Genomic DNA, 24994 nt, shown 5'->3' on the forward strand with positions numbered 1-24994 from the left:
CCATTTTCTATTTGCCTCTCCAGAAATCAAAGTCTGCAGCTCTTTTGTGACCAAATGCTAATTACTAGCCACTTGCTTCTAAAAGGTATATCTCGTCTTGTCCCTGGGCTGCTCAGAATTCTTCAGTGGTTTCCCATCATGCTCAGTCTAAACTTTTAGGCAAAGCATCTCCTTAACACTTCAGACTCTGTCAATATTCCTCCATCCTATGTGTTCTAAACATTCTGAAGGTCTTTTAATTCCTGCAAAATTATGGTTTATTGAGGGAATTCCCTGCTGGTCCAGTGGTTAGGACTAGGCACTTTTGCTGTCGTGACCCAGGTTCAATCCCTGGTCGGGGAACTAAGATCTCACAAGCTGCAAGGCATGGCCAAAAATGAATATGGTTTATTGGCTGAATGGATGGATGGATGAGTGGATGGATGGATGGATGGATGCAAGGATGAATAGATGCAAGGAAGAACGAGGGGATGGATAGGTGGAGGGATGGATAGGTAGATAGATGGATGGATGCAAGGATGAAGGGATGGAAGAGTGGGTGGATAGATGGATGAATAGCTCAAGTAACTGTCTTTCCCATTCCTGGAAGTATTTAGCCCTAGTCCCTAAAATATCTTCCTTTGCTCTAATTCATTCTTCTCCATTCTACATCTCAGAAATGTCAGCGTGTCTGAATCATATTTACTTGCTGGATACTGAGGTGATTATGCCTCTTGGTGAAGTTCAGCCTTACTCATGGTTCTAACCTCTCATCTTGGCTTAAACGCTGGGGGACCCTGAGGTCCTGGTGATGGACACTATTTTCCTTGATTCATGTTACATTTAATTACCTCTGCCCGACAACCAGGCACAGGATCCTTAGCAGCTTTCTATTCCCCCACTCCTATTTTCTTTGGAGTCAACCCATACTGCCTGTCTTTTAACTAGAGGGGGCTGCAGTTCTTGGTCACATGTAGGACCAAGATGAGAGTAGTAGATTCAGAGCTGAGTCAGTCAGTAGATTTTTAATTTCTAGAGTGAGACTTTTCTCCAAGTTTGGTGATGATCTCTGGTTGTCAATTTCTCCCAAACCTCATCTTAGTTTTGCAATAATACAAATGCCTTATACCAAAAAATGTTAATAATTTTCAAAGCTATATAATGGATACAATGGGTTTCTTTTTCTGTCCCACTTGCATGGATGCATGGAATTTATTCTTTTATCTTTTTGAGCTCCATATATTAAAATGAACAAAGATGTGAAACTCATGACACCTAAAATACATGTGTGTGTTTATACCTATTATTGAAAAGAAGGCGTAATAGCCCAATTATACTTCAATACAAAATTGTTATCCTAAACACAGTTATTTTCATTTATATATCCCCTGCCCCAGTCCAAGAGCATAGACCCATATTTTTACAGACTGGCTTTAATGGTGCCCAGGTCATTTTGTGTTCTGTTTTGTTCACTTCATAATTGATCAAAAATATTTTCCATATTTCCACCCAGTTTTCACAATTATAACTTCTACAATCTGCAAAATATCCTATCATGTCGATGGAACATCATTTAGTCCGTCATTAATGGATGGACATTTTAAATTATTTCTATGTTTTTGTTGGCATTGTTGTCGTTGGAGATAATGCTGCAAAGACTAATAAAAGATGTGAATATAAAAAGTCTGATTAAAATTTATCATCAATTTTTCCCTTCCCCAAAGAGTATTTGATTACCTTAGAGCTCATTATGTCCTTAATCTCTATTTTCATTTTCTTTTTTCAATTTTCATACCTATTCATTACCTCTCTTAATATTTGGTAATCCTCCCCTTCTCTAGCTTTAAGCTTAAAAAGCGTACGAAATTCTGTTTGTGCAATAACACAGATAGGAAGTCAAACCAACCTGAATTCAAATGCTCTGTCTACCACTTTGTAGCCCTAAGAACTCAGAGAGGTGATTGAATATTTCTAGCTTTCAATGCTTTCATTGGCAAAATGAGAACAATACCTTCCTTATAAGTTTATTTTAGAACAAACTCTAAGAAAACTTTTGTTGTTACTCTTAACATTTTTATTATTATTTTCTTTGAAGAGCTTTAAAAGTTTGGACTCGGAGAGGGTAGGATCAGGCCTAAAAATTGTAATAGAAAAACAATTATTTTTGGTGTGATTTATTCATCTGCTTGTTTTCTTCTCACTTCCATTTAAATAATTGTAGAGAGCACTGTTATGGTAATAGACCAATTGTAGGGGGTCTATGCGTAACTCACCGTAAAAATCTTCCTCTGAGATTTCTTTCCATGTTATTATATAATATTCCTAAAAAATAAAGTTTAAAATAAATGGCAACAGTTTGCCCCAAAGAATGGGTATTTCACATTTTTTCACACACAAAAAAATGGTGATTCATTAAGAAGGTTTTGAAGTTTTAACTATCGTAAATAACATTGTGGTCAGTAACTTTGAGTATAAAGCATTTCCTTCAAGTAAGTATTATTTCCTTAGGATGAATTCCTGCATTTGGACTTATTGTGTCAGACAATATACACATTTTAAACTTGATTCATTTTGAAATTATGTTTTTCTAAAGTATTGTACAAATTTTTTATACCTGCTAAACCCTCTTAGGTTCCGTAATACTAGCAAAAAGAGGATAGAAAGCTTCAAAGAAATGAACCCAGCTAGTTTAATAATACAAGATTCATATTCTGGGAAATATCATACATATTTCCTTTTACATTTTGTTGTTTCAGACTATGTTTGCATATGAAATAACCAAATAAATACTGTTTTCATAGTAAAAATGCTATCGCTCAGACAACATATAAGGAAAGACATAAATTCACCTGGTAAGTGATATTGTAACAGGGAAAAAAAGGAAAAGGACATTTATTTTGCTAAGAGCTCCACGGATGGGACTAAAATACAATACAGCTTGATCAGGTTCAGTATAATTTTGTGTGTCTCACAAATGTCAGCCAAAGGGTTGATTGCTTAAAATAATACTCTGTGTTTAGACGTTTTGGATCAGCAAAATGTTTGCTTGTAGTTGCCATTATTAAGAAACAGTGGCTTTGCTTTTCTCTTAGTGATGGAGTTTTTCTAGACTAGCATGTAAAGGGTGGGATTGTCTAAGCTTAGCACTCCCCCCAGTTTTCTCTTTCTCTCTCTCTCTCTTTCACCCAGGCAGCAGATCACTCCTTTTCCATCAAATGTTCACCTTTGCTAATGAGTAGTTAATGGGTTTTGGCATCATTGAAGGCACAAGCACAGACAAGGTTGTAGGATCCCGGGATGGCCTGGTGCACTGTGATCGTGCATAGGGGATCCTCAGATCCAGCCCCTGAGCCTTTTCCTACATCCCTCGATACTTCCCTGGAGCATCGAGTGTTTGGAAATACAGCTCTATTTTAAAACCTCCAAGTCACCACTTTATATGACTACATCCTCTCCTCTTGGAATTGATAACATGTTGACTCAGAGTCATAATGGTAACTTCCTCATGAACAGCTGATGTTGTGAAATTAACAAAGACGAGAACTCCCTGACAGTTGAAGCCAAGAAATGAATTATAAAAATGTACTTCAGTCACAATACCAGAGGGACTCCGCTTATGAATTAGTAACAGATGGGAAAATACTATTCACTTCCAGTTTTACATAAACGTCTATAATGCTTGTTCTGATCATAAGTTTTTATTTCTTCCAGAGCTTCATTATGGTTCTAGCAAGATTTGCCATTAAAAATAATAATAATAAAAAGCTTGCTGTGGGTAGATGCTATTTTTCTCTCTTCCTTCTCTCTCTGTTAAATAAAAAAATGTAAAGAATAATTCAGGTGAAACATATACATGTCATTTCATTGCTTACTTTTTGTATTGCAAAACAAAGTATATATTCCCCTAAATCACATGGTCGAGGGTAATTTATTATTATTTTTTTAGATTAACATCTATGCTCTGAAAGGGAATTGTTAGTTAATAAATTCTCTGTTCCGCTTTTCCATAGTACTACTGCTCTTCCCACAATTAGAAAGTAAACATCTTTGATGTTTGGAGCAAACGCTTGATATAAGAACTGTCTCCATCAACACTGTGTCTTGATACTAGTATTTGGCACAAATATAAGCCCTCTTAGATTTCCCTCGACAGCTTCCTTCTTTGAGAATATACCACCCCCACCTTCTGGAGCACTCTGCTGCATCTCTGGCAGTGCCCTTGCCAGCCTAGCTGGGTTGGCTGGGATCAGGTTGAAGCCGTGGACCTGGATCACCCTCATTCCCAATAGGCTGAGCCCTGCCCACCCCAAGTCATCCCTCCACTTCTGCTCTTGGATGCAATGCCACACCATGGGGGAGGGGATCCAACCTCCTTGAGGGATATTCAAGGGCAAATGATATAACCTTGAAATGTGGAGAATCAGTTTTCCATAAGGGGGAATCTTGACCAAAGGAAACAGGTGTAGAAGGGCCTGGGCAAATAAATTCCTCCTTCTTTCTCCATTACAGAGTCTCCTCCTAGTTGTAGTTCCTTTTTGCAACTTTTCTTAAGAAATTCCCTTTTGCTAAGCCACCCTGCTCACTGAGCAGAAGTGATGTGTCTCTTCGTAGCTTGTCATGAAGTGGTAGCCGTCCCTGAAATCCAGGGTGTAGCATCGCTTCACATCTTTCCTGGCCTCACTCCCATCTTTCCTTTACCCTCCCTGTCCTGGACTCTCAACTCTCAAATAAAGTGAGAGCACTTTCATCCTTGCCTCAAGCTCACTTTCTTTTTTTTTAATTTTTTAATTTTTTATTGGAGTATAGTTGCTTTACAATGTTGTGTTACTTTCTGTTGTACAGCAAAGTGAATCAGTTATACATATACATATATGCACTCTTTTTTAGATTCTTTTCCCGTATAGGTCATTACAGAGTATTGAGTAGTTTCCTGCGCTGTACAGTAGGTCCTTATTAGTTATCTATTTTATATGTAGCAGTGTGTATACGTCGATCCCCATCTCCCATTTATCCCTCCTCCGCTTTCACCCTGGTAGCCATAAGATTGTTTTCTACGTCTGTAACTCTATTTCCATTTTGTAAATAAGTTCATTTGTACCATTTTTTTAGATTCCACATATAAGCAATATCATACGATATTTCACTTTCTCTGTCTGACTTCACTCAGTATGACAATCTCTAGGTCCATCCTTGTTGCTGCAAAAGGCATTATTTCATTTTTTATGGCTGAGTAATATTCCATTGTATATATGTACCACATCTTCTAGATGGGCCACCATCTACCTTGAACTGCATAATTATTAGTAGTTCCCATTTTCACTCTTTACAGTTATAGGGTCACCTTCTCTCTAGAAGAGAAAACTTTGGAAGAAATGGAATGGAGTGTAGTAGGTTGCATAGTGGCCCCCAAAAGTTATGTCCAAGTCCTAACCTCTGGTAGCTGTGAATGCAACCTTATTTGGAAATAAGATCTTTGCTGATAGAATTTGGTTGAAGATCTCAAGATAAGATAGTCCTAGATTTAGGGTGGACCCTCCATCCAGTGATGAGTCTTCTTACAGGAAACAGAAGGAGACACAGAGACACACAGAGGGAAGGGCCATGTGACAATGCAGGTGGAAGTTGGAGTGATGGGTCTACAAGCCAAGGAGCTCAAAGAATTACTGGCAGTCCCAGAAGCTGTGAAAAAGCCATGGAACAGATTCTCCTTTGGAGATCTCAGAAGGAACTGATCTTGCTGACATGTGGATTTCAGATTTCTGGCTTCCAGAACTATGGGAGAATAAACTTCCATAGTTTTAAGTCACCCAGTTTGTGATACTTTGTTATAGTAACCATGGAAAACTAACACAGGGAGGACAGAAAATCTTAGTTGGCTTTTTTTTTTTTCTGAAGGGAGAGGGATTGGGCTTGACCTGACTCATGCTTTCCCCTAGGTTTGAGAAAATACCCACCATTAAGCATCCCTCAGATGCCTTTTCAGATATGTATTCACATAAACAACATTGGTTAATTCACAGATCAATATATAAGATAAAGACTCTTTGGTCTGCAATTTGGTAAATCCCTGGTGTTTTGCCCAGCCACATGTACTCTCCTTTAGCCAATAAACCCACTTCAGTGAGGCTTTCTAACTGTTCTCTGCAGTGGGACAGACCTATATTTTCCAAGTAGAAGGCATTCTGCAATCTGGTGAACTCCTATTGATCCTTCAAGAACCAGCTCAAATGTCGCCTCCACTATGATGTCCTCCTGATTTTCCCAACCACTGAGCATTCCCTTATTTGTGCATTTAAAGTACCAAATGTTTTCTTTTGTAGAGTACCGTTCACCATTTACTGAAATTGTCAATTTGATTTCCCATCTCTTTCACTAAAAGGACCTGCATTTTTGTGTTCAGATTGTGTGTATGTGATCAAAAGCCCATACATACCTATATCAAATGAAGGGTGGATCTTGTTTGCAAGGAAGGCTTCTTGAAACAGTGTCTAAGGACAATTCTAAGTACAGAAATTATGTTCCTCTCCTATCTTTTCCCTTCAAACTAAGCTGCTTATTCCCCATAGCCAATCTTCCTTCCTAAAGGCAACATTTTATTCGTGAAAGTGCTTTTAAAAGACGGGGGGATTTCGGCATTATTTTAGAGAGACTTTCTAAAGAACAATAACAAGTCTATTTGAATCTTTTATTTGGTATTAACTAGATATTTTATCATAAGTGAGCAGGGAGTTTCTGGGTCACTAGTCTTTATTGCTTTCTTGAATGCATCTCAGCCTTTTCCATAGTTCAAGTCCATATAATCCCCAATCCTTTTTTCCTTCAAATTTTAACTCCTTCACTGTGTTCATCACTCCTCTTGTTAATATCTCTGAGATTTCACTGTTGAATTGTCATCTTCAATGTGAAAATGTTTTGAACTCATGGTGAATTGTGCCTTTTAAACAGGACTGTAAGAACTTGAGTAATTCAGCTTGTTTTACCCTGAGCCAAAAATACTTGTTCCAAGATTTTCTTTTCCTCCTCGTTTTTGAGTGACTGAGGGAGCCCTGTCCTGTAGCAGTGGCATCTGTTTTAGGTTTATGTTTAAAGGAGTCCTTATCTCTGACCCTGGCATAATTAAATAAATGTTCTCGCGGTCCCTTTTGAATTCCCGCAAAAGGACACAGTAAATGTTCACTGTAATTTCTGGGCCTGTCTTCTTGCCTCTTTCTCTGCCCCCTTTCTTCCACCTGTTCCCATCAGGCACCCCATTTCTTCCCCAGTTTCATCTCCTATTACACATTCTCTGCTTCAACCACAAAGAACATTTTTGAACCTGTCTCTGTGTGTTTGTATATCCTATCCTTTCTGAATGGAATGACCTTTCTCCTTGTCCAGACTCACCCATCAATGTTCAGAGGGAAACCTCACTCCACCAGAAAGTCTGACTGCTCAGAGCACTTTTTTCCTGTCCTGAGTTAATCTATTGAGATGTGAGTTGTTCTCTCTGCTTTGGAAAGTGCCAATAAACGAGATAAACCTTTTTCTTCTTCATCGCAAGATGGCAGCTGGGACTCTCTATTCTGAATTCTGGCTCCCAGCCTGCATGGAGGTCAGGTCACAAAGGACAGAGCAGAGCAACAGCTTGTAAAGTTAGCCAAGGACACCTGATGCAAAGAAAGGAGTGCAGAGCTGGGGAGGGATTGTCCTAAGCACGAGAATACCTGGGTGCATGTTATGAACAGAAATAGTAACAGAAGATGGACCAGCTCTACTTTGGAACAGAAGAGGCGGGAAGGCAGGTGGGAAGATGGCAAACTGAATTGAAGATGAAAGAGGTGAGCAGACCCCAATCCATCTAAGTTTCTAAGATCTGAGTCAAAATCTACATTTGTTCAGTGACACAATTTCTCCAGGTCTGCAAAGCACTGGGTCAGAAAATTGTCATTTTCTGAGCACTTAATCTGTGCCCAGCAGTGTTCGATAATTTGATCACATTATTTCATTGAATCACCAAGTGACCCTGGGAAGAATGTATTACTGCCCACGTTCCTCAGAAAGGAACACCAGATGCAAATATGGCATTAGAGAATCAAGGTTGGAGTTCAATGTCAATGTGTCTGATGGTAAAAACATTTTCTGGTCTACCAGGTCGTCTCTCTTTTTGAAGCCAGGGCCTGAGGCCACTTGTTTGGCCATACCTGGTCTCACATATGCATGGCCCCAGTGGAACCAGCCTCTACCTATGGGAGAAAGAACTCAGGACAAGCTAAGCCCATCTCATTTTGGTGCCTCCAAATGAAGTTGGATAAGACCTAGTCCAGTCCCAGCCCCTAACGAGATTCTCTGATTACCAAAGAAGGCAGTGGAGGAGTTAGAAATTTAACTGTCAACCTGGGAGTTTTCTAAGTCCTTCTGCTTCTCTCAGCCTTTCACTCCTCCCTACAGTGGGCAGTAAAGGCCCATTGGCACTCATAGGCGGAAGACTTCCGCCTCCCCTGTGGGGTTCAATCTTTGGCTAACCTTGTTGAGCCTCTTCTGTCATCATTATTGGTCTCTTTTATGGCCCCCACTGGAACTTAACACTCATTGTAAGAATCAGCCTGGTCAGAGGGTTCCAGAGGGGACCATTGGAGTTTTATGGAAACTTTTCCAGCTGCTAAATAACCTTGAGAAAAGGGTTTAGTTATTGACTTCCTGACTCATGGCTCTACCTCCCCAGCCACCTGGGGTGAGAGTTTATATTCTCTAACATCCAGTATCTCCTGAGGATGTAGCACCATTGTTGACCTGAAGCTGTCATTTAATGATGAAAGAAACTGACTCAGAGTTTCTGATTGGCTGTTATTTCATTGCCATTTAAATAAGCCCAAGTTTGGAGTGTATGCCCCTAACTCTCCCTGCTGTGTTCCTGCCCCTGTCCTGTCTTAAAGGCACACACATAGATGACATCCACGTTCGCCCTCTTTTAGGGTTTGAGTAATAGATGCATGATTCCAAGGTCAAGCTCTTAAATCCCTCGTCACCCATTAAGCTCCTCCTGATTACTCTGTGAATCACTATGGTTTAGAGACACTGTGCCTTAAAAATAGATTGATAAAAGTGTAGATGTAAAGACTTTTCCAGGGTTTGTGTTGTTCTGTAGGTGACACTGGAGGGAAAATTATAAGTTATAAATCTTCTTCCTAGGGATCGCTCTAGAACCTGTCAGGGTAAGAACACTTGGCCATAAACCCACCATTTCCAGCCAGAAGTGTCAGAGTTGCTAGAGAATTGGGTTTATGAGGAATGGTTGCAAGCAACCGAAGGAGTAATTAATTGAAGAAGGACAAGGGGTGTGTGGCATTCAGCAAGAGTGTGCTGGCATAGAACAGCCATGAGAATGGAAGTAAATACCCAAAATACGGCACAATTTCTGTAACACTAGACAGCATCATGATGCTTTACATAAGTTATACCATTTATTTCTTGCAACATCTCCATGAACGGGTATCTTATACCCATTTTACAGATGCCAAAACTGAATCTCTTACGTGTCTTTCTTTTTTAATGAAATGTAGTTGATTTACAATATTGGGTTACTTTCAGGTGTACAGCAAAGAGATTCAGTTATATATGTATATTTTTCAGATTATTTTCCATTATAGGTTATTACAAGATATTGATTGTAGTTCCCTGTGCTATACAGTAAATCCTTGTTGCTTATCTACTTTATATATAGTAGGCTGTGTCTGTTAATCCCATACTCCTAATTTATCTTCCCCCCTTTTCCCCTTTGGTAGCCATGTTTGTTTTCTATGTCTGTGAGTCTGTTTCTATTGTATTTTGTACATAGACTCATTTGTATTATTTTTTAGATTCCACATATAAGTGATATAATATTTGTCTTTCTCTGTCTGACTTACTTCACTTAGTATGATATTCTCTGGGTCCATCCATGTTGCTGCGAATGGCATTATTTCATTCTTTTTGATGACTGAGTGATATTCCATTGTGCGTGTGTGTGTGTGTGTGTGCGTGTGCGTGTGTGTGCGTGTGTGTATACCACATCTCCTTAAACCAATCATCTGTTGACTTTGATTCTTTAGATCCTGAGTGTGAAGCTTGACTTTTTACTTTCTAGATACCAGGAGGTTGGCTTGTGTTCAACCCTTAGTTGACTAGGGTTCAAGCTCGTTGAGACTAATTTCAGTGGTGATTCTGCTGTCTAGACTGCCTGCTGATCTTGACTTTAGCCCGTGGAGTATTAAGAGCCCCAAATAAATAGGCCCTGGAACCAACAGACCTGGATTTGAATTCTGGCCATTCCTTTTTCAATACGACTTCCCTAGTCTAGAAAGTGAGATGTATAGTGTTCAGCTTCTGGAGTTTTATGGGGAATCAAGTGCACTAATATTGTAAAAATAGATGCTCAGTGGAGTTTGGACTCTCTTTCTCACAGTTTAGTGTCAAAGGTCCATTGCCCCTTATATAGCAAACTGTCTCATCCATCACCCTCTGAACTCCCACATTTATCCATCCATATCTTTTAGAACCTGGAAACTTCTACCTCGCGTTATGCATAGAACCATGTCCAGGGCACATGTATTGCTGGAACTCATCACTGCATGTGTCATCAGGGTTCTCCAGAGAAACAGAATGAATATGTATATTACGTTATTTTTAATATGCAGCTTAACAGACCGCCTCTCCAACAAAGTATCTTTATAAGAATCCCCAGTGTTCATGAAGCTGAAAGGCGATATGAATCTGGGGACGGAAAAAAGTAAAACAAACAGCCTGTTGTAGGCCAGGGCGTCTCAGGCTCAGCACTGACATTCTCTGTTGTAGGGGGCTGTCCTGTGCACCGTAGATGTTTAGGAGCATCCCTCGTCTCTACTCACTAGATGCCACTAACACCCCCTCCCCAGTTGTGATGATCAAAAACATCTTCAGACACTGTCAATGTCCCCTGGAAGATATAATCACTCCAGTTATGATTCTCTGCTTTATAGCATAGATAAACAGCAGAGTCCAGATTTGAGCTCATTTATTTCATTCTAGAGCCCAAATTGTATGTCACCATGGTAATGATTACTAATTCTGGATCCTTACCTCTTTAAAGTTCCTCTCCTTTCAACCTTCAATTCACTAATAGGACTGCCCCCCTAGCCCACTCACAACAACCAAAAATGTCCCCAAACATTGTACTAGGGGCAGGTGGCAGGCAACATCACCTCTGGCTGAGAACCACTTCTATAAAAGATATGGAGGGCTTCCCTGGTGGCGCAGTGGTTGAGAGTCCGCCTGCCGATGCAGGGGACACGGGTTCGTGCCCCGGTCCGGGAAGATCCCACATGCCGCGGAGAGGCTGGGCCCGTGAGCCATGGCCGCTGAGCCTGCGCGTCCGGAGCCTGTGCTCCGCAACAGGAGAGGCCACAACAGTGAGAGGCCCGCGTACCGCAAAAAAAAAAAAAAGATATAGAAACCTCTGCTTCAGGTCACAGGGATAACTGCAGGAGTGAGCATTATGCAGGCGGGGTCACGTGCTCCGTATGAGGCCCCGTGATGTCACCTGACATGTGACACCCAGTTTAATCCTCACAAGATTCAGAAAGCAGATTGAGACTCAGGCGTGGCCAGCAGCATCCTCTAGGCCACCCAGCTAAGAAGCAGGGCAGCCAGAATTTGGATACCCTGCGTTTTCCTTCAGTCTGTTGGGACTTCTTCTCCGGATCCTGGAAACGCCAGTATTGGAAGATGAAGTGAAATACCAAAGAAAGAAAGGAAAACCATCAGTGGAGGCAAATCAAAACTACAATGAGATATCACTTCACACCAGTCAGAATGGCCATCATCAAAAAGTCCACAAACACTAAATGCTGGAGAGAATGTAGAGAGAAGGGAACCCTCCTACACTGTTGGTGGGAATGTAAATTGGTAGAGCCTCTATGGAGAACAGTATGGAGGTTCCTTAAAAAACTAAAAATAGAGCTACCATATGATCCTGCAATCCCACTACTGGGCATATGTCTGGGGAAAAACATGGTCCAAAAGGATACATGCACTCCAATGTTCGTTGCAGCTCTATTTACAATAGCCAGGACATGGATAGAAATAAAGGCTTTCTTCTTCCTTCCGGAACTCTCTTTGGTTAAGACAGCAAGCGGGGAGAGGTACATTCTTTGTCATATTTAGTTGTAGTGCAGTAGTGATAGTGGTGGTCCTGGTATGTACTTAAAGCCATCACCAGGTCACTTAGGTGTGGCTAAGTCAAGAAAAACAATTCCCTGTGGGTTTGGAATCTCTACAAGCCAGGTGTGCACTGGGTTCTCCGAGGATTTGCCAAGCCACAGAGAGCTGAGGCTGCATCCCCCGTCAGCCCTCTCGTTGCTGATTTTATGGAATCGACCACAGTAACAAATGGCCTTGCATTTGGATGGTGGTCCCAGTTCTGGTTACAGCTGAAACTCCCTGTCACTGTTGACATATGTGCACTCTGAGAGCTCTAATGCCACTGGCCATCTGTCCAGGAGTCCAGAGCCATCCTCGGCATTGAAATTCGCAGTCAGAAGAGGCAGCTCTTCCCCAGCAGACACCTGCAGCCCCGGGCTCACAGACACGGCCTCGCCAGCAACCCATCGGTGCTGGGAAGTCCCCGGATCAACAGAAGGTGGAGGGAGGGGATCACACAAGATGGATGGGGGCTCTAGGACATCATCCCTGAAAAAGCCCAGGAGACGTGATTCCCCTGAGTGTGAGCGTAGTGAAGGGGAAAGGGCAAGTTTGATCGTTGCAGTCAGATTTGGGTTTGAGTCTCTGTTCCAGCCCGTATGGGAAGCATGATCTTGAACAAGTCACTCCTAGAGATTCAGTTTCTGCACCTGGAAAATCACAACAGACTCTTTCCTTCTTCCTTCAAAAGGGAATAATTGGTGTGAAAATTAGCTTTGTCACTTAGTGAGTGATCTGTTGTGGTGAGAACTGTCAGCTGTGGCCCCCTGCACAACATGGGCTTTATTATTCATGGAGGGGAAAAGGGGGGAAGAACCAGATGGTGTGGCCCAAGCTCATGTGGGGAGAGAAGATAAAGCATTAATTAGGAGACTCAGAAATGTTCATAGAGACAAATGTGAGAGTCACATGACGAGCCTCAACTTTTATTTGAAAATGTAACACATTATCGGGGAAAGCGTAAACAGGATGCCAGAATGCCTAATAATAAATATATCTTCCTCCCGCCCCGCATCAGATGACCAGGTCTCCCTCTCATGAGAAATCACTGTGGCTAGTTTCTTGTGCATCCTTCAAGCAACAATCACTGTATAGACAAGAAGAGAATTCTACAAAAGCGACTTCGACTTTGCTTTTTCTCACTGATTAGATCTTGTTCTTGAATCAGAACATCTGTATCTGTCTCTTCCTTTGCCAGACCAGGCAATACTCCACCATATGGATGTACCATCATTCCTTTCACCAGTTTTCTGCTTCTGTGATGACAGATACTTTGCTATCATAAATGATGCTGCAAAACACATTTCAGAAAACATTCTTCGTGCACATGTAAGTAAAATATTAGAGACAGGGTTTGTGAGTCATAGGGAGTAGACATTTCTTCTCAATTTGCAAAACTAATGAGCCGCTCCACCAATAATAGGCATGCGTTATCTGTTTTCACACCCAGAAGCACCCACACGATGCTCTGACACCCCACTTTCCCCTTGGAGCACATATGTGTGTTTTAATTTATTTACTTTATTTTTTTTTTTGGAGGGGGGTGATGTTGAGAGAAATGAACCATGAAACCCAGTTTTTATAAAAGAGATGCTCCGAATTGAGACAAATGAAGGACGACAGAGAAGCTGCCCCCCTTCTGGAATACGCCCTTACAACAATGTCCATCATAAGCCTTTGAAGGCAGCAGCCTCACGCAGGAAGCTTCCTGCGTTTTCATTTTTGCCGATAATCAGTAGGGCAGGCGGGAGGGGCGGTCTCTGCTCGCTCTGCTCTCTTCCTGGAGAGAGGAGGACTGAATGGGAGCAGGCAGAGGGGACAGCAAGGGCCACTTCGGCTCATGGACCTAAAGGATCCATGCCCCGAGGCTGCTGCAGTATAAGGCAAAGGTCCATCACCCACTGCAGACGCAGACCCTCCCAGAAAGCCCGCTTGAGCTGAGAGGTGAAGTTGTTCCCTGCGGATGCTCGAATGAAAACGAGATAAATCGTGAACTCTTTGAAGGTAATTTATCCATCCCTCGCTACCTGCCTGTCCCATACACAGGCCATCCTGTGTTTGCCACAAGCAGAAAAGAAAGGCGAGATAGGTAGCAATCCCTCCGGGGCCGCCCTGGGTCAACTTTATCAAAAAGATAAAATGTTTTGGGTCTCGGCAGCCCCCCTGGGCTGGCTCCGGGTTGGGCTTCCCGAGGCATTAAGAGGTGAAGGAGGTGAACGCACCGCTCTTCCTGGTACATCCCAGTGGCCTTGCCTGTGTCGCCGCTGATAGCAGTTTTATCAAGATAAATCTAGTGCTCCTCGGAAAGGATATTAATAAATTATCTAGTAATGAAAAATGTGAGAGGAACCATACTCTTACATCAGGCTTGTGGTGATTACTTTGATAGATGCACTGGGGAGATTTCCTCGACAAGGCAGAAACGAGAAACATGACACATAGACCTTTAAGGGTGACCTCAGAGGGAAACAGAAGTTGCTGAATGATACAGAAGCAGAATAGGGAAAACCAGAGCTGCGAGGCTCCGCAGGTCCACTGCCAGATGGATGGGCTCCGCGGATCAACCGATCATTGGGTTTAGAGTCAGATGCAGAGAGGGGAGGAGGATAAAGGGAAGGAGGGGAGGGGAGCAGAGGGCAAAGACTGGAGTCTGGTTGTGAAAGCATGTGGTCGAGATTGGCATAGATGCCGGGATGGAGTCTTAGCTTTCTCGCAAGACACTGAAACATCCTAAGCCTCCTTATCTGTGAATGAAGAGAACGTCAATGGCACTTAAATTGCAGGGTTGCGGGGGGATTGTATGCAAAAATCATCGGAAAGTTCTTGGAACCAGTAAGTACTCAATAATGGTATCATGGTCCCTGAGAGGAGTGGGGTCCACTTGAGAGCTGATAAATGTGGTATGAACACTGGGAAGGAAGCAGGTGCTCAGATGAGGCTGTTAAAGAGAGGAACCCCCGTGCTTTTTTGTCAACAGTCCTTGACACAAGTTTCTTGTGCTCTGTTAGGTTCTGAGGATGCTAGCTGAAATGGGGTGAAGCTTCCCCTCACAGGCAACACAAAGTCTAGTGTGGAAGATGGGTTTGTACAGTAATCAAAATAAAGTACGATGAAGGGCTATGAGAAAGGTATCAGACCTTTTGTATCAGACTGAGGGAAGGCGTGCTTGAGGAGGCGACCTTGGAATGGAGTTTTGAAGGATAAAGAGGAATCCATGGAGCGATGGACGAAAAATGTTAAAGGTAGTTCTTTCAGAAAAAAATGTCTTGGGAATTGCATGTGATTCAGCACAATTGGAAGGGAAAATGGAAACTAAAGAGAAGCAAAAGAAGAAGCTGGAGACGTAAGCCTGGGCCATATTAGTCCAAGTTACTTTTTTAACATGCACGGGGTACCGTCATAATGCAGTGAGGAATCACTGCCTTTTTAGCATCTGTTTCTCCCCTATTTTAGCTACTGCTTCTTGATTCACCGTTGGAGACTTGCCTCTCCAGCATTCCCATTGATGTGTGAGCTGCAGAGCTGCACACAGGAGGCTGGGGGCAGGCTGGGAGGGCAGACAGTCACCTGAGGCATACCCATCTGCTAATTCTACCTGTGCCTCCCATGAATCCATGGTGTGGCTCACTGAAGGCTGGGGAGCACAAGGATGGAGCTGCATCTTCAAAAACTTGAAAATACACCGGTGAGCTGGAGAGCAGAAAAAGCTCCCCAAAGGTCCACAGAGCTGGAGCCTTGCTAGTGAAGCAAAGAGAGTTCTAAGAAGTCTTGCTGGGACTCGGGTCCCAAGCCCTGCTGAAGGGAGAATCTTCATCTTACCTATAAACATTTACAACCACGGTGACCTGAAGCTACAACCCAACTTTACCCCAGTAATGCTGGGATGAGATGAAAGAGGATAAACCCTCCCACTCTACTGGGTGAGAGGAAGGGGCAAACCCTTGTCCAGGGTAGATAGGATTTAATCCACATCTACTCTTCTTCCTTTTTTTTTTTAAGAATTTTTTTTTTGATGTGGACCATTTTCTTAAAGTCTTTATTGATTTTGTTACAATATTACTTCTGTTTTATGGTTTTTGTTTTGGTTTTTTGGCCACGAGGCATGTGGGATCTCAGCTCCCTGACCAGGGATTGAACCCATACCCCTTGCAATAGAAGGCCAAGTCTTAACCACTGAACCACCAGGGAAATCTCCTATTCTTCTTTTATATACAATATCTTTTAGACATAATTACAAGATTTTTTTTTTAAAAAAAGACAATGTGACCCACAAGTTAGAGAAAAAAAGTGGTCAGTGAACTCACAGATGACCCAAATGTGAGAATTAGCATAAAAGCACTGTAAAATAGCTACTCTCCACCTGCTAAAACATCTAGTGGAAAAAGTGGACAATACACATGAAATAATAAACATTTCAACAGAGAGAGAAAACACGAACAAAGAAACAAATGGAAGTGTTAGAACTGAAAAATATAATATCTTTAAGGAAGAATTCAGCAAATGGGCTTACTTGTAGGCTGGACATAGCAGAAAATATATTATGGATAAATAAAATTCAGTAAAATTATCTATTCTGACTCTTCAAAAAAAAAAGAGCAGCAGCAGAGTCCTATGGGACACTGTCAAATAGTATAACATACGTGAAATTGGAGTCAGGGGTCAGAGACAGGGTCTGGCTTTCTCTCCACTGTATCCCCAGATCCTGGCACAGTGCCTGAGTCTACACAGTAGAGGCCTGGGGGAAAGTTGTCACCTGTTTTCTTCCTTTGATATCTTAGGACATTTACTTGTGTTGGCTGGAAGAATAACTCCAGTGCCGAAACTTGCATAGAAAGAGCTTTGTTTACAATATCTCATCTTCCTCTCTCCACCCCTCTTCCCTAAGTGGGAAGGATTTTGAAGTCAGAGTGAATCAAGTTCAAATCCTGTTTCCATACATCTGCTACTAGAGTAGCCTTGCACAAACTACTTCACCTATCTGAGCCCATTTGCTCATCGTAGAAACTGAAATGGTAAAGACTGCTTATCGGGTGTTGGAATTGATGAACAGATAAGTCAGATGATGTGGAAGGAGCTGGCTTGGTGCTCCTCCTTCCCTGCTCTCCCATCTCACTGAGCTCTCCTTCCTCTCTCCCTTCCTGGCCCCATCCAGCATCTCTCATCCACCTCCTCTACCCCACTTGCACCTCCCCTCCCCCTTGCTGCTCCCTGTGTCTGTGCTGTATGAATACACCCTCTACCACTGTGTGCACTGAGGTCAGGGTTAAGGTGACACCAGGGTAGTGGTGGTGGGGGTGGGTGAGAGGAATTGATGGACACTCTGCTCCATTTCATGCCAGGTCCCCACTTCCTACTTAGAAGCATGATATCAAACCAGGTGGCCCCATTAGAGTCCATCTAGATTAGTGGTCCTCAGCTGGAGATCAAACTGCTGAGCTCCAAGGGGCCCTTGAGTTGAGACACAGTATGCATTCTCACACAGATCGTGTTACACACGATGGACAAGAACACTCGGAGGGCATCTACTTCAGAATCCCCCCAACCCCAATTCCTTATACATGTTCTTGTACTTAATCTGATCATTGACTACATCGCATGGAGTCAGGAAATACCAAATCTATATTAGTTCTTCAGAGAAACAGAACCAAATGGAGATATTGAGAGAGATTTACTTTAAGGAATTGACTCACCCTTGTGGGGGCCAGCAAGTCGGAAATCCACAGGGCAAGGTTGGGGATTGGGGTGAGAGCTGATGTTGCAGTGTTGAGTCTGAAAGCTGGAAACTCAGGCGGCATTTCTACATTGCAGTCTGGAAGCAGAGCTCCTTTCTCTTCTGGAAACCTCAGTCTTTGCTCCTAAGGCCTTCCACCAATTCAGTACCCATACACATCTCCTGAAACCATACTTCACCTCGAAATAAAGACAATAGCAAAGTCATACTTCTCCCTTACAAAATACAGCTATCCAGCAGAAAACTGAAAATGCACTAACCCTTTCTCCAGAAGAGGATGCAATGTCCTTAGATAATGTTCACTCTTCTCCTTGATAGGCTGAAACTTTAATGCTCTACTAAAAAATTAACAATTCTCAAACACTATGGTGTAAATTTAATATGTCTTTATGTTTTACGACAAGGGAAACAAAGATATTTGCTTAAAATATATACAAATATAAACATAGGCATAAAAATGTGAGAAAAGTACTCAAAACAATGACAGTGTATTACAGTTGTTATCTTTTTTTTGTTGTTGTTTGTTTGTTTGTTAGAAAACAGGTTCAGAAGAGGAGTTCTGTCTCCCCAGGCACTGCCAGGGCTTTTCTTTGGGACATGGCAGGTCAGCATCTGTGCTGGAAGGAGCTCAGTCTTCTTTGGACTCACTGGGATTTGGGCTTCAGGACTACACAGGGCTCTGTCCATGCTGTCAGGAGCCTGGTTCTTCAGGACCTGCCTGGGGAGGCGCCGCCTGGAGGACAAGGCCCAAGACATCCCCAACACCCAAGACAGAGTGGCTCCTAATACAATCTCAGTGCCGCTAAAATACACGTGGACTCTTGCAAGGGCGATTAGCCTCACATCTTTGTGAGAACTGGATCTGTTTCTTCAAAGCCATCGTCTAAATATTGAAGACGCTATGTGGCATCCTCAGTTGGTGGCTTGTTTTGGACTCGGGGCTCCATTTCAGTTTGAATTTCCAAATTGAGTGGATTCAGCAGGCCTGCCAGCTGGGAGCGCGGCCTCTACTGAACTGAGTGGTTGGGGCCTGCACTTCCCAACTGGCCAGCAGGTGGCGCCAAGCCCAACTCTGACTTTTGGGGCTCCTGAGTGTTCAGCTGGAGGACTGAATTCCGTGCTTGAGCTTGGCTCCTGGTGCAGTGGACAGGAGCTTGGCCTCCTCAGGATCTTCCAGGACTTTGACTTCTGGACAACGCCGGGACATGTCAACATTGACAGAAGATCAGTTTCCTCAGGACAAACTGGAGCTTCGGCTTCTTGACGATGCTGGACCGCATCCATGCAGGCAGGAGCCCAGTGTCTTCAGGACCCACTAGGAGGCATCTACGCAGGAGTAAAAGGTAAGGAAAAGGTCGGAAGAAGCGTCTTGTGCATGGATTGCTGCTGAGGGGGTTCATTTTCAGTGGAGTCAGCAAAGGAAGGGCTTGACGTGGACCGTTGGGAATTTTAGTTAGTTTTGTGTGTGGTGTAGACTGGACCCAGTATCTTTTGGTGTGTGGTGTCTAGTTTTCCCGGCAGCACTTACTGGGGGGGATGGTCCTTCCCTGGTGGTGTGTGTCCTTGGCATCTTTGTCACAAATTAACTGACCACACACACGTGGATTTGTTTCTAGGCTCTCTATTCTGTTCCTGTGGTTCATGTGCCTATTTTTGTGCCAATACCACACTTTTTTTTGGTTGCTATAGCTTCATGGTGTAGTTTGAAATCAGTGATGAAGATGCCTCCAGCTGTGTTCTTCTTTCTTAGGATCGCTTTGGCTACTCGGGGTCCTTTGTTGTTCTGGACAAATGGTGGGATCGTTTTTTGTTTCCGCGTAAAATGCCATTTGAATTTTGTTAGGGATTGAATTGAATGTGTGCACAGCTTTGGCCAGATGAACATTTTAACAATATTCTTCCAGTGTGTGAGCACGGATTATTTTTCTATTGATTTGTGACTTTAGTTTCTTTGTCAGTGTCTTATGGTTTTCAGTGTGCACGTTGTTCATGTCTTTGGTTAGATTTGTACCTGGATATTTTGTTCTTTTTGATGCCTTTGTGGATGGAATTGTTCTCTTAATTTTTCTTTCTGGTGCTTCATGGTTGGTGTACAGAAATTCAACTGATTTTTATGTATGGCTTTTGTATTATTCAACTCTACTAAATTCATTTATTATAACAGGTTTTTTTTTTTTTGGTGATTTGATGTGCAAAATTGGAACTCAAAAGTCCCACTGTTTCTATCATAACCCAGGTCATATGCAACACCCAAGACATAGTGGCTTCTCCTATAACCTTCCCACGGCGCCTCTCAATAACATGTCATTGCTTCCTAATTGTTCATTTGGCAATGTTCTGTTCGTAGCTTGAAGTCACCCATAATGGGAATATTTACACTACAGAAATAGACAAATATTACCAATAAGGTCTTTTGGTGTGTGTGTGATTCATTTGTTAAACATTACCTGTGCATCACTGAATATGAGCTCCATGGTAATGGAGATTTTTTTTTCATCCTAACACCTAAAACAATACCTTACACGTAGCAAGTGTTTAATAAATGTTGACTTAATCAATTTAGCTAAGCTCAATATCCACCACTGTACAACTGGGAAAGCTGAGGCTCAGAGAGGTCGTCACTTTCTCAAGGTTGTCCAGCTCATAAGCAAGTAAGCCAGGATTTAAATCCAATTCACTCTGACTTCAGACCTAAGCTCTGTATTTCCACAGAGAAGGGGGACCCAGGTGTAGAGATTCCCTCAGACATTTTGACCATCTTTCCTAAAGGACACTGAGTAGGTGCCACCACAAGGAAGACCCAGGGTGGCCTGAGGGACCATGGGTACCAAAGAGGCCAGCTTTCTCCATCACCATCATTGACACATTTTCCTCTATGCCATGGGATTGACAAAAATAAATTCTCAGCCCACAACTTCTTAATTAGGCTGTAGTCACATATCTTCAGACTTCAGAAAAGGCAGTGGAAGCAGCTTACAGCCATTGGCAGCTAACAAGAAGAAGTAGGGTAGCCACTGGCAGTATTTTCTCCTTGCTCAGTAACTCGAGTCTGGCCCTAAATCTCTATTATTCTTCCAGGAGGATGGTCATGATTAAAGGATTCCTTCTGCAGCTGAGGCCCAATGATACGGACTTTCTGTTTAGACCCTCCTAAACTACAAAAAGAACATAAATCATCATTTTGCATCAACTTAGTTTCCATATTTTATTTTTACTGGAAGTTGTGAGGAGGGGGCACAGTAAGTTAGGAAACGTGGGTTTGATAAAAGAAGCATGCCCATAGTATGGTTGATGTGTTTCTGATGGGGAGGGTCAATTCTACAGCATGATTAATTAATCTCTCTTATTTTATGAGACCCAGCAACCAACTTGCAGGGAAGGGACCAGGTATTTATGAAGTCCTAAGGTGTGCCAAGCATAGTGCAGCGTGGCCTAGATATTACCTCTTAGTCATAGAAAAATTTATAAAAGTTGATGTTATTAACCCTATTTTATAGCGAAGAAACTGTGCGTGGGAGGAGTTGAGCACCTTGTTCAAGGCTCCATGGCTAGTGAGTGATAGGACATGGCTATTGGCCTCTGCGGGCTCCTCCGAAACTTCTCTCCATCAACCCCCTTTCCTTCCTGCACGTCTAGTCTCCTCCCTTCAGCATCTCAGCTTCCTCCTCCCCCACGTCCAGGAGGCTGCAAGCCCCGTCCCATTTGTCTACACCACCATCCACGTCCTCTCCGCAGGTGTCTCTGGATCTTAACAATCTTTGAAGAGTGGCTCTTAGAAGCTAACTCAGATTCCTCCTGCTGATGTGGGTGACTTCTCATCATGGAACTAAAGGCTCTTTTGCTTTCAGGGGTGAAGGTAGGGAACGATGAACAAAACGTGCAAAGGGGAGCAGAGGAATCTGGCAAATGGAAAAAAAAACCTTTTTTCCTGCTGATTAACTCAATTAACTGAGGGAAAATTTCTTGAAGCAGCTCAGCATCACTTTGAGGGATCCCGCTAGCCCTGCTTTCCCTTTAACATCACTGGAGAGGGAGAAGCGCTTCCTGGGGAGGAGAGAAATTATGCAGTGAAAACGGAGCTCCTTAAAAAAATTTCTCCTCCCCAGGGCTTCCTAATCTCTCTTTCCTCTAACCTCAGAGAGGGCCAGACAAGGAATTTCCTGCTTTTGTTTTTAATTTAATTTTTATTTTATATTAGAGTATAGTTGATTTGCAATGTCGTGTTAGTTTCTGGCGTACAGCAAAGTGATTCAGTTGTACATATACACATATTCTTTCTTTTCAGATCATTTTCCATTAACAGTTATTACAGAATGTTGAGTGGAGTTCCCTGTGCTATACAGTAGGTCCTTGTTGATTATTTATTATATATATAGCAGTGCGTATATGTTAATCCCAACCTCCTAATTTATCCCTCCCCCCCCACCTTTCGCCTTTGGTAACCATACATTTATTTTCGAAGTCTGTGTCTTTTTCTGTTTTGTAAATAAATTCATCTGTATCACATTTTTAGATTCCACATATAAGTAATATCATATGGTATTTGACCTTCTCTGTCTGACTCACTTCACTTACTATGACAATCTCTAGGTCCATCCATGTAGCTGCAGATGGCATTATTTCATTCTTTTTAATGGCCAAATAATATTCGTGTGTGTGTGTGTGTGTGTGTGTGTATACCACATCTTCTTTATCCATTTATCTGTCGATGGACATTTAGGTTGCTTCCGTGTCTTGGCTATTGTAAATAGTGCTGCAATGAACATTGGGGTGTATCTATCTTTTCAAATTATGGTTTTCTCCAGATATATGCCCAGGGGTGGGATTGCAGGATCAGATGGTGGAATTTCCTGCTTTTTAAAGTCACTGTCTTGAGTCTTTTAATTCAGGGAATCAAAAGCAGGACCATAAGCCAGCCCTTCATGGGATGACATAGCCACTCTGGTGTGGGGGGTGTCTGGGCATCTTCAAAGACATGGCAGAGCAGGTAATTAAATAACAAAACAGATGCTATTGAGAAAATAGTGTGGGTGGCACAGTGGGCCAGAAGTTGAGACGGGAGCAAATGGAGACATAATTTTGCTTCCTGCGACACGCACTCCTGAGTTCCACTTTATTGTAAAATGGGCCCCGTCTCCAATCTCCATCAAGTATTTTATACGTACACATATGTCTTTGTGCTTTGAAAATGAGAACAGATTCATATTCTTAACTGGTATTAAGTTTACAGTGTTGGAGGTTTCATTTGCATAATAAAATGCTATGCAAGAGGAGATGAGGGTTAATCAAAGGGTTTTATCACTCTTTTTAATTATCTTCATTATGCCAGAACAAGATGTAAATTTTAATTCTACCTTGTTAGCTAGCGGATTCCACCAAACTTTGGAATACCCTAATCACCTGTCATTTTTAACAGGCACAGATGCCAGTGATTTTAGCAAACGAAATGCCCTAAATATTGTAAGCTTTGTTAATCTGATGGATATATCATTTAATATCATTTAACAATTACTAATGTTAAACATACGATCACCCCAGATGGAGGCCCCTGTGAGCCACAAATGGGTCCCCCGAGTTTTTCTTTCCCCATCCCGCTCTTCATCAACTTACATTTGAAATTCTTCCCCATTCACACAGCACTTCTTTGTTTTTCTCCTGCTCCATCAAATCTGTAACCAGAGTGTGCTATTCACGTGCAGTTCTTTTTCAGTGATCCACAAACTCTTTAGGTTTCTCAAAAGATATAGTACATACTGTGGTCTTAGCCCACGGACATGAAAAGGATTTTCAAGGGATGAGCAGTGGGGGATGTCTACGTAGGTGTTGGGTTTATCTGCTAAACTTATCATACAGAAGCCAAACAAAGTCTTCATCCCAGCCTGGGTGATCAGAGGCAGAGCCTGCAGATCCCATTTAAATGAGGGCACTGCTGAAGAGTAAACACCAAAGCAGGCTTTCCGTGGGCTCCAGGAGATAAGCAGTGATGCAGAAAGAGGTGGCTGCCCTTGTCTACTGCTGCTGAGCTTGGAGCTGGTGGGAGGTGGGACATGGGACATGACAGCAGAATCAGCAAGGCTAAGCATCCCCAGTGGGTCAAATGGATGTTTCTTATGGCCCTCTGGTCGTGTTTTAGGTGTGAAAGGTGGTGCTATGGAATGAAGGTTGGGGTCTTTGGGAGGTAATTAAGACTAGATGAGATCCTGAGGATGAAGCCCTCACAAATGGGATTAGTGCCAGTTTAAGAGTCATGAAACAGCTTGCTTCCTCTCTCTGCTCTTTGCCATGATAAGATACAGCAAGAAGTCGCCCATCTGTAACCCAGAGAGGTCACCAGAACCTGACCACACTGGCACCATAATCTCAGACTTCCAGCCTCCAGAACTGTGAGAGATAAATTTCTGTTGTTTATGAGCCACCTAGTCTAAGGCATTTTAGTTATAGCAGCACAAGGTAACTAAGCAGCTGGTATGCTGTAAATTAATTGTGGAATTAGACATCTGAGCCAGAGGATCCCACCTTTGATCTCTTACTAGCTGTGCCACCATGGACAAACCACTTAACCTCTCTGGGCCTCAGTTTCCTCAAACGTAATGAGATGGATCATGAAATCTGATCATGAGTTTTAAATGGCATCAAGCATGGATTTTGGCATAGAGTAGGTACTCAATTATGATGGTGTGATACTGTGATTTATAATAAGAAATATGTATTCGGACTTCCTCCCATTTCTGGCTCAGAGCTCATAAAACCCTTGGAATTTCCAGTGATAAGAGTGATCAATTTCATTCCTTTTTATGGCTGAGTAATATTCCATTGTATATATGTGTGAAATTGAGTTATTTGTAGTGAGGTGGATGGACCTAGAGTCTGTCATACAGAGTGAAGTAAGTCAGAAAGAGAAAAACAAATACCATATGCTATCACATATATATGGAATCTAAAAAAACAAATGGTTCTGAAGAGCCTAGGGGCAGGACAGGAATAAAGACACAGACTTAGAGAACTGACTTGAAGACACAGAGGGGGAAGGGGAAGCTGGGACGAAGTGAGAGTAGCACTGACATATGTACACTACCAAATGTAAAGTGGATG

The 24994-nt window shown here is 42.4% G+C and overlaps 1 non-coding gene across 1 annotated transcript; it reads left to right on the top strand.

The window, feature by feature from the left end:
* Positions 1–270: 270 nt before the first annotated feature.
* TRNAK-UUU lies at positions 271–342 on the top strand. The gene has a single exon. It is a non-coding gene; the product is annotated as a tRNA-Lys (tRNA).
* Positions 343–24994: the final 24652 nt, after the last annotated feature.

Source organism: Monodon monoceros, unplaced genomic scaffold, assembly GCF_005190385.1.
Source record: "Monodon monoceros isolate NGI ecotype Baffin Bay Population unplaced genomic scaffold, NGI_Narwhal_1 Super_Scaffold_13, whole genome shotgun sequence".
NCBI classification, from domain to species: domain Eukaryota; kingdom Metazoa; phylum Chordata; class Mammalia; order Artiodactyla; family Monodontidae; genus Monodon; species Monodon monoceros.